Raw genomic sequence first — 9,093 nt, 5'->3', positions numbered from 1 at the left:
ATGTGTACATTTCTGTTTTCAGGACATGTACTGTTATTATCGATTTCTATCTACACTGCATTAAAGTCAGCAACACTGTGGAGTGCTGCTGACTTCAACTGAGGATATTGTTGGGTGATAGAAGGAATACTTTGAAGACCTCCTTAATTCCACTGACACGTCTTCTATAGAGGAAGACGTGCCAGTGGGAAGACAAGTGTTCTGACTCATGCATTACAGAGGGCAAGGTCACAGCGCAGTTAAGCAACTCCTTGGTGGCAGGCTCCCTGGGATGGATACAGGAGGAACAATGCAGCTTTCGTCCCGGTTGTGGAACACCGGACCAGCTCTTTACCCTCTCGAAAATATTTGTGGATACATGGGAGTTCACCCAACCACTCTACTTGTGTTTTGTGGACTTAAGAGAATGCATTCAGTCGTGTCCCTAAGAGTATTCTGTGGGAGCTGCTCCGGGGAGTATAGGCGCTCTGGCCTGTTGTTACGAGCCATAAGGGCTTTGGAGTTGACGTCACGCCGCAATGCATTATGGGAGCGCAGCGCCATTTTCGGGGTCTACGAATCAACACAAACACACTGTGTTGGAACGACGACTACAAGAAAGATGCTTAAGAGCCTCTCAAAAGAGAATGAACTGTATAGAGACCGATTGCGTCCAGAGGCGAAGCAGCGGTACTTGCAGAAAAGAGCGTGCATTGGAAATGTGGACCCGTATGACATACGGCCGTGGAGTAGAAACCCTGAAGACCAACCGCTACTGACATAGCCTGACCTTGTCTGTGGAGTCAGCGCGTACAAGTCGTCATTCAAACAAAGGTAAGTCAGCTTGAGTACTGCGAGTGAATGCGTTTGATTTCCCTGCAAACATTCACATTAGTGCAGCATAAATTCATTCATGAGGGGAAATGACAGTGAGAACATGTGGAGGCTGTTAGAGGGATAACAGTGAGTTCAGTGCATTGATGTGACACTGTCCTGAAGGTTTGTTGTTCTTTATGGTTAAAGAAATTGCAATGATTTATTCATATTTATTATAAATAATTCTAATTATACATCTTGCTTCCATGTTTGTATCCTGTGTCACTAAAAATACATTTTATTTTAGTTTTATACATTGATTAATGACCTGCAGAATCTCCTTATCATACTAAGTGATTCATAATTGTCACTTTATGCTTTCTCCATCTCTAAAGTGATGACATCCTTGCATTACATACTTTAGGTTCATTTTCTGCAGGCAGGTTTCTGACAGAGAACAGGCAGATTTACACTATAACATGCAGCGTTCTATAGATGGACACATAAAGAAATGAAAAATGACATGTATGTGCAAACTTTCTAAACACTTTGTTACATTTATGATAAAGTAGATAAAACACATTTACGTCGGCCTTGGCTCATAGTTCTTGTCTTTAAATGAACTTTGTCTGTGTGTGTTTCAGGTCCTGCACTCTCAAAGACTGAATGAACGAGCATTGCAGCCATGGGTCACTGTGAGCATCACAGGGGAGGTTGAAGCCGCCCACTGCACCTGTATGGCCGGAGTCGCGGAGACCTGCAGCCATGTCGCTGCTCTTCTGTTTAATTTCGAAGCAACAGTGTTGATCTGTGGCACAAGGACTGTTACAGATGAACCTGCATACTGGGTTTTGCTGGGTAATATGACCAAGATACAGCCAGAGGTTGGCCATAAGATAGACTTCTCCTCTTCAGCTGCCCAAAAAAAGGCTCTCAATCAAAACATAAACAGACCATCTGTAGTGACAGGTAAAAGGAGCCGTCCTCATAACAGAAAAATCCCACCTGCTACTGTGGAGGAGTTGTCACTGCTATTGGATACTTTGCTGGAACACAGTAAAGCTGTGGGTTGTGGGAATGACCCATAATGTTTTATCTAGGGGTCTAGATTTATGCCTGTAGTGCACTGCTGTGTAAATAATTTGCATTTACTGAATATATACTGACTGAGTACCACTGTTCAAAAGTTGAATAAACAAACAAATTTTTGCCTGTTTTTTTTTTTTTTATTAAAACCACCTTATAGAACATCACATCAGTTACAGTGTAGAATCCATGTCATTTATAGTTTACAAATGACAAAATGTTTACACAAAATCATGAGTGTTTACATGATATCACCCACTACTAACATTACTTTATTTACTGTATCTTTTGAAAAAATACAGCAATTTTAACAGCACAATACTTAAGAATATTTAACAGGAGCAGGTTTCATTTTTCCCTGGTTTTATTATCACACTGTTCAACAAACGCAGCAAACCTTCACCATCTTATCCAGGAGGGTCACCTCTTCACCCTCACATGGAAGAAGTAATCTGATTGGCATGGTGGTTTGTTTGAAGCAGGTCCCTTGTGTAGTGCTGGAACCCAGTCACGATGTTTCATCCATTTCATGGGCTGGTTTGCTGCAATAATGCCAAATAATTAGCAACTCTATAAATAGAAGGTAGTTCTGCAAAATCACTCAGTAGGATGTTTGTTCTAATTTGCTATGAGCTCAGAGCGCATAGAAAATAAAACTAATAGGCTATAAAGAGTGATATGAACATATTTAGAACTTACCGGAATGAAAATGTCAGGAGCACCAACAGATATTTGGAGATGGAAGAGAACTGGATATCAGCTCGTCTCACAGCTGCTATCCAGACTAGACGCCTTCGTTTGGTAACATCGATACACGAGCTGCCTCATGTTGCTTCCAGGTTGGGAAAGAATGAAAAGATAAACCCTTTTCAAGCTTATTCTCTTGCCGGTCGTGCGATCGAACATTGCAACCGACCACACAGCAAATACGAACCATGGCTGTTGTGTGTGACTTCGCTCCCTTTTCACTTGCGCTAGACCCCCAAAATGGCGGATCGGGCCAAAATCCTTTCCACGCCCACCCCCGTGACATCACGCTCCAAAGCCCTATACAATTGTTGCAAGAGCTTGATCCACATAGCTGGCAATAAGTCGGACTCATTCCCAGTGGGTGATGGGCTTTGCCAAGGCTGCCCTTTGCCACCGTCTCTGTTCAGTTGCAAAATATTTCCACTTGGGTGGTCTCAGGACATCGTCTCTGCTTTTTGCAGATGATGTGGTTCTGTTTGCTTCATTGGGTGTTGGCCTCCAGCTTGCACGTGAGCGGTTTGCAGCCAAGTGAATTAGCACTTCCAAGTCTGGGGCCAGTTGGTCCTCAGCTTGAAAAGGGTGGACTGCCCACTCCGTGTCAGGAAGAAGGTATTGCCCCGAGTTGAGGAGTTTAAGTATCTCAGGGTCTTGTTCACGAGCGAAGGAAGAGGGGACCAAGAGATCCACAGACGGATTGATGTTGCAGCTGCAGAGATATGGACGTTGTCCATGTCTGTTGTGGTGAAGAGAGTATTGAGTGTAAAAGCGAAGCTTTCGATTTAGCAGTCTATCTACGTCCCTACCCTTACCTATGGTCATGAGCTCTAGGTAGTGACAGAAAGAATGAGATTGCGGATACAAGCTCAGAAATGAGCTTTCTGCGAAGGGTGGCTGGCCTGTTCCCCCAGACAAACTGGAGGAGGTGGCTGGGGAGACAGAGGACTGGGCTTCACTGCTTGGGCTGCTGCCCCTGTGAACTGGCCCCGGATAAGTGGAAAATGGATGGGTGATAAATTGATGGATAAAATACACACACATATACATACACATGCACATACGCACACCCACAAACATAAGAAAACAAAGGAAAAAAAACATTTATTTCTAACATGCTTTGCCATTTGTCAGAGATTTACAGTTAACAAACAGTCAGGTGAATAAACGACACTGAGACACTTGATACTGATAACGTGCGGCACGGGTGAAACTCAGAGAGTAATCACACCTAGCTGCAGTATTCGTTTATTTTTATAGCAGAAGCAGGGTGGGACAAGCATAGCAGTTTCCTTTAATGTGTGTGTGGGTGTATGTGTCACTAAGTTCGTGTGTGTGTGTGTGTGCTAATCTCTTTCAGTAAAAGTCACAGGGTCAGCTTCCTGTTTCTGCAGAAAGCTGTGTCTGGTGAAATATGTGAACATAAGCATAACATAACATTTGAAGCATAATCAAATAAAACAGTAAAAACTCCATGACATTCCCTCCTGATGTTAATATATTTCACTTATATTTCACTGAAGTTAATATTTTACACTTAATCATAATTTATTATCAGCCAACAATCACTTGCTTATAACATTTTCAATTGTAGCATCATTCAGTATGTGTATGTGTTTTCCTATACTAAATCCTCTTCATCCGGTTCATCTTCTTGTGGCAGTCCAACATAGGTGATTACTGTGGCCTGTACCATTTTGTCAATCATTGATCTGATACAGGGTAAAATGCAAGTTGAGAACATGCAAAGCAATAAAAGAAGAACTCCTATCAAGACAAGTCCTTTGATCACGAGGGTCTTCCAGCTGCCGCTCAGCAGCCAGGTCAGCCAGTCCTCTGTGTTCGTGACATAGTCTTGTTGCTGTGCATTACTCAGTTGTCGTAACTTGTCTAGGGCGGTGGTCATGGTCAAGGAGTGTACGTTGTCCGGGATATAAGTGCAACAAGTGGGGTTGAATAAGACACAGAGGCCCCCTCTCTCAGCCAGAATCATGTCCAGGGCGACTCTGTGTTGCATGACCTCTATTCTGATCACGTCGATTTCCTCATTCTGAGCCTTGTTTATCTTTGTTGAGCTGTTCAGGAAAAGTCCAAATCGGTAGTCAAGAGTCTCAATTCTTAGCATGTTTTTTCCATTTCCGACCCATGGGAACAGTGAGTGCAGGACTTTCTGTCCAGTAGTCCATAACTTGAACTCTTGTGGTAGGTCACTGCCCCATATCGAGTCGTGGGGTTGTACGTTGTCTGTGTCTCTTTTTCGTCGTCCAGTTGAGCGAGTTGATCCAGGGGTGATTTTGAATGTGTGATCCAACACCAGAATGGGGGCACAAAGTCCGGTACTGTTTGGTGGCAGCATGAAATAAGTTTTTGGGCCACACAAAACACTGAAAAAAATATGTTGTTGGATTTACTTAATTCAATGGTGGACATTTGTTGCACACAGATGTTTTGCTTTGGCAGCAACTTAAACAATTGAGTTAAATTAACACAATTTATTCATGTTCAATAAACCTGTGCAATTTGTGTTGATAAAATGTGACTTAAACATGTTTTGATGAAGTAATTTGAGCTCTTGAAATATTTTAATCCTTCACAATTTTCTCACTTTATCCCAACACCATTCAATAACTTTTACCCAATACTACTTGGTCACTTAAATACTACATGTTATCTTCAAATTACATTTTGCTATTATATTCTAGTATCAAATACACAATTTTCAAATGGAGGCCTTATAACAGATTATATTGTTCTCTTCCAAGATGGTTGCTGGCATCCACCAGTAACCTTTCACAACAAAATGTCTAATTTCACTGCATTGACAGTAGGTAAAGAATTAAACTGACATTACTCCACTACTGAATCTATATAAACCAACAGTTAAATAATGTCAGTTCTTCCGTGTTCTCTGGAATCAATCACAGCAAAGAAATTAGACTCTTTCTTTTGAAAAATGTTGGGAAAGAACAATACAAAACATTCTATTTAAGGCCTCTAACGTCAAGATTCAGTTAAACAACAATTATAACTAAACAATTTGAGGTAATGTTAGTTTCCATTAACATTAAATTAGGTTACTGAATTGGCAAACACCTTCCTATTAACATTACCCATTTTACCCCAATAACTAAAGAAATTAGCACTTGCAGGTCAAAACCTTTATTCAAGAGATGCAAAAATAACATTGATACAGTGACTGTCAAAAATTACGGCACTGATCATACTGTGACATCTTGGTTCAAAACAGCACACTTAGAAATATTCAACGTTCCTTACTTCAACTGAATGAAACTGAAAATACCATTTCACACGGCCCATATGGGATATTTAGACTGCATAACTGTTCATGCTACATCTCTTCACTAGTAAAAGAAAGAAAAAATACAAAGAGAAATTTAAAAATGCTGCCAAACAGACAGAGAACTTGTACAGAGCAAAAGGAAAAACAAACAACAACAACAACAAAAAAACGGCTCGTCCTCATGGCAGTTGCAGTGTATATAAAAATGAACCCTGCGATCTGTTCCTGGAATTGAGCTTCAAAAATGCAGCAGAACAAGTGTGAGATTTAAATGTCTTCTCACCTAGAGCTGGTCACCTCACATGCATAACAGTGAGCTTCGTTGCAGGAGCAGTTTTGTCTTAGTTGTGAGCTTTTCTTGAGAGCTGAGTTGCTTCCAACTCCATTACCACCCTTTGAATCACCTCAAAAGTGTAGCAGAGTTGTGATGGGTAACTCATATTGAAGGAATAAAAAAGGTCCAAACAGCATGGCTACTGCAAAGGTCACGTTATCCAGATCTTGAAGAACTACTATACCCTCGATGATGATGCCAACGTCAGAAAAGTCATTGCCTGGTGCATCCTCTGGAGACAGATGTTCATTGTGGTTTTCTCAATCTGTGCAGTGGCCTCAGTCAAGTCCTGGTTAAACACAAAACATTTCTTTAAGATTCCTTTTTAAACTCATCTCTTTTGAATCTACCAGTTCTAATGTTAGAGTAATTTAAACCAATGCAAGCAACATAGTAAATAGCTATAGCCAAAGAGTGGCCTGCCATGCTGCCATTCATGGTCTAACAGAGTTTCTAAGAGAGGGTGAAAAACATAATTTCAAATGCTTTACATTAGTTTTTCTTAGAAAGACACCGGCCCATCAGAAATCCAGGTTTTGTCACTCAGAAGATGTTAGAATTTAGACTTTCAGCCCCACAATTTGGTTAGCTGTTGGTCTTTTTTTTTTTTTTTCAAACAAAAGCTAATGTAAATATTGGTGGGATTTTCCTTTGTTCACTAGAATGACAAATTTAAAGTTTTTTCACACTGATGTGACCCCTAATACAGGGGTGGGGCCTCAAGGGCCGGCGGCTGAGTTCACTACCAGGCCTCATGTGAACTTCAAATTATTAAAGAGGACTACTGGTCCTAACTGGTCCAATGAGGATCAAGTGGATAACTAAATGCATTTTTAAATGTTGCAAAGCCACAATCTACTCATAAAACACTCACCATGAACTCCTGCACCAAGATGTTGCAATTGTCTTTCACACAGATGCGGAGCACTTTGATGAGACTCCCTTTGAGCATTAATGTCATCCTAAAGTATTATAACAAAGAAAACAGAGATTTGTGAACTTTTCAGTAGCACAGAAGAAAATGATCCCAGACCAAAACTTAAACCAGTCAACATGCAACACCAGCATCTACAAAGCAATATCAAAAGTTCCTGTTTGACATCAACTTTATGGATATATAGTTTCCAGAACATTTATTTTTTTAAAAAGATCAATTTTTCTCAGTGGGCCAGTAAATGCATGACGAAAATTATGGCATCCTTTCGGTGGAATCAGTACTCACAGGTAATAGTTGACTGTTTCAATGGATGCAGCATAAAAATCTTTTACTGACCTAATGCAATACATATACACTTTGTAGTTAAAGAATTTTAAAGTTCTTACTGTCATCATGGCAGCTACATCCTTTAGCTTTGTGCCCTGTTCCCCCGATCACTTTGCAAACACTTTCAGCAGACTGTCAGAGAGAAACTCAGCTCCGTCAGAAACCTTGACTGTAAAGGCATGGTTGGGATGCACTGGAATGCTGCATTTCATCTGAAATGACATAAAATTATTTTGAAATAACAGCAGGCACTGTGCTTGGTTAATAATCAGTAATGTTTTGTTGAATAAAAACTGTGTTTCCAGATCTTATGGGATTAAAAAAATCCAAAGATGTTTATTTCTGATTTGCAACCCAAGAACCCACAAGTTACAACCTCATTTTAGTTCAAGTGTGCATTAATGTGAGTCCAGTAATCACCTTTCTGACAATACATACAGGTATAAGTTAAACCTATGGCAGATTTTGGATTTCTCAGTTGTATTAATAGGGTGGTCTATTTGAGTATGCATGCACCTAATAATTATAAAAAACCTATTATAATTAAGTTACAGAAACCTTAAGCGAAAATAGAATATACTTTCTTACCATAACACCTTGAACCCACAATCCATCAGCTGACTCCTGGTGAAATGCAGAATAGATGTGGTCTCTCAATGTGCATCAACAAAAACAAAAACAAAAACAAAAGGACAGCAGGTGAGGGCAGGAGGGGTAGGGATGTAAGCTAGCATAATACCGCTGATGATATTAGCTAAAGCTGTTCAATGTCCAAAATCTCACTAACACCACGGTGCAGTAAATACACAATGTAACTGAAGAGTCAGTTGACAAATCTATTCACACAGAAAACCAAATTATGTTATGAGTGCCTCGTAATTAGGTTTAATGTGATATTACGGCTCTTGTGCCAAAGACAAATTCAAATGAAAAAGCGCCAATTCTTTGATAACAGATAAAACAGCAAATAAGCTAACGGCTCTTTTTTAGCATGTTACATGGCGGCACTTTAGACGTTTAACTACATTTGGCTGAAATATGGTAAATATTAATTCAAAAAATCAAGACATACCAAAAAACGTAGAGTTGGCTGCTCGACTTGACTGAGATGGATGCCTTTTTTAAACCACGATCCAAAGCCCGCGAGATGAAATCACGCGTGGTTTCACGAGATTTAACGTTGCTATCTTATTGACTTACTTCACCTGAACATGATATGAACAATTTAATACACCCTTTCTGCATATCATGTAGTTTTTACACTATATAGTTACATTTATCTTTAAAACATGAGGCAATTGTGTTAAATACATGCAAGATGCTTACATAAATCCAAGAGATGGCCAGTCCCTTTTTTTCAGTGAAGTTCGAGCTTTGTGATAAAAGATTTCTAGTTTTAAACATATACTAGTACACTCAATGCTTAATAGTCTTGAGGTTCTTATTGTCACTGAGAATAGCAATGTAGAACTGCAGGCTCTTGTTCTTGTAAACTTTCAGAGAAACACAAAGACTTTACATCAGAACAGTACAGCAACAGTACTTTTAAAGAAAAACACTGAAAACTAC

The 9,093-nt window shown here is 39.9% G+C and overlaps 1 long non-coding RNA gene across 2 annotated transcripts; it reads right to left on the bottom strand.

Moving 5' to 3' along the window:
* Positions 1-5,863: 5,863 nt before the first annotated feature.
* LOC146648060 (uncharacterized) lies at positions 5,864-8,885 on the bottom strand. Of its 2 annotated transcripts, XR_014908471.1 has the most exons (6): positions 8,851-8,885; positions 8,597-8,729; positions 8,113-8,176; positions 7,584-7,736; positions 7,135-7,222; positions 5,864-6,549 (listed from the first exon to the last, which is right to left on the bottom strand). It is a non-coding gene; the product is annotated as an uncharacterized LOC146648060 (long non-coding RNA). The 2 variants fall into 2 exon arrangements; XR_014908470.1 differs by lacking the exons at positions 8,597-8,729; positions 8,851-8,885 and having other exon boundaries at positions 8,113-8,584.
* Positions 8,886-9,093: the final 208 nt, after the last annotated feature.

This window comes from Rhamphochromis longiceps, linkage group LG18 (assembly GCF_057381845.1).
Source record: "Rhamphochromis longiceps isolate RC_006_pf linkage group LG18, R_longiceps_female_GT1.1, whole genome shotgun sequence".
Lineage (NCBI taxonomy): Eukaryota > Metazoa > Chordata > Actinopteri > Cichliformes > Cichlidae > Rhamphochromis > Rhamphochromis longiceps.
This window is presented reverse-complemented; position numbering and strand designations above follow the sequence as displayed.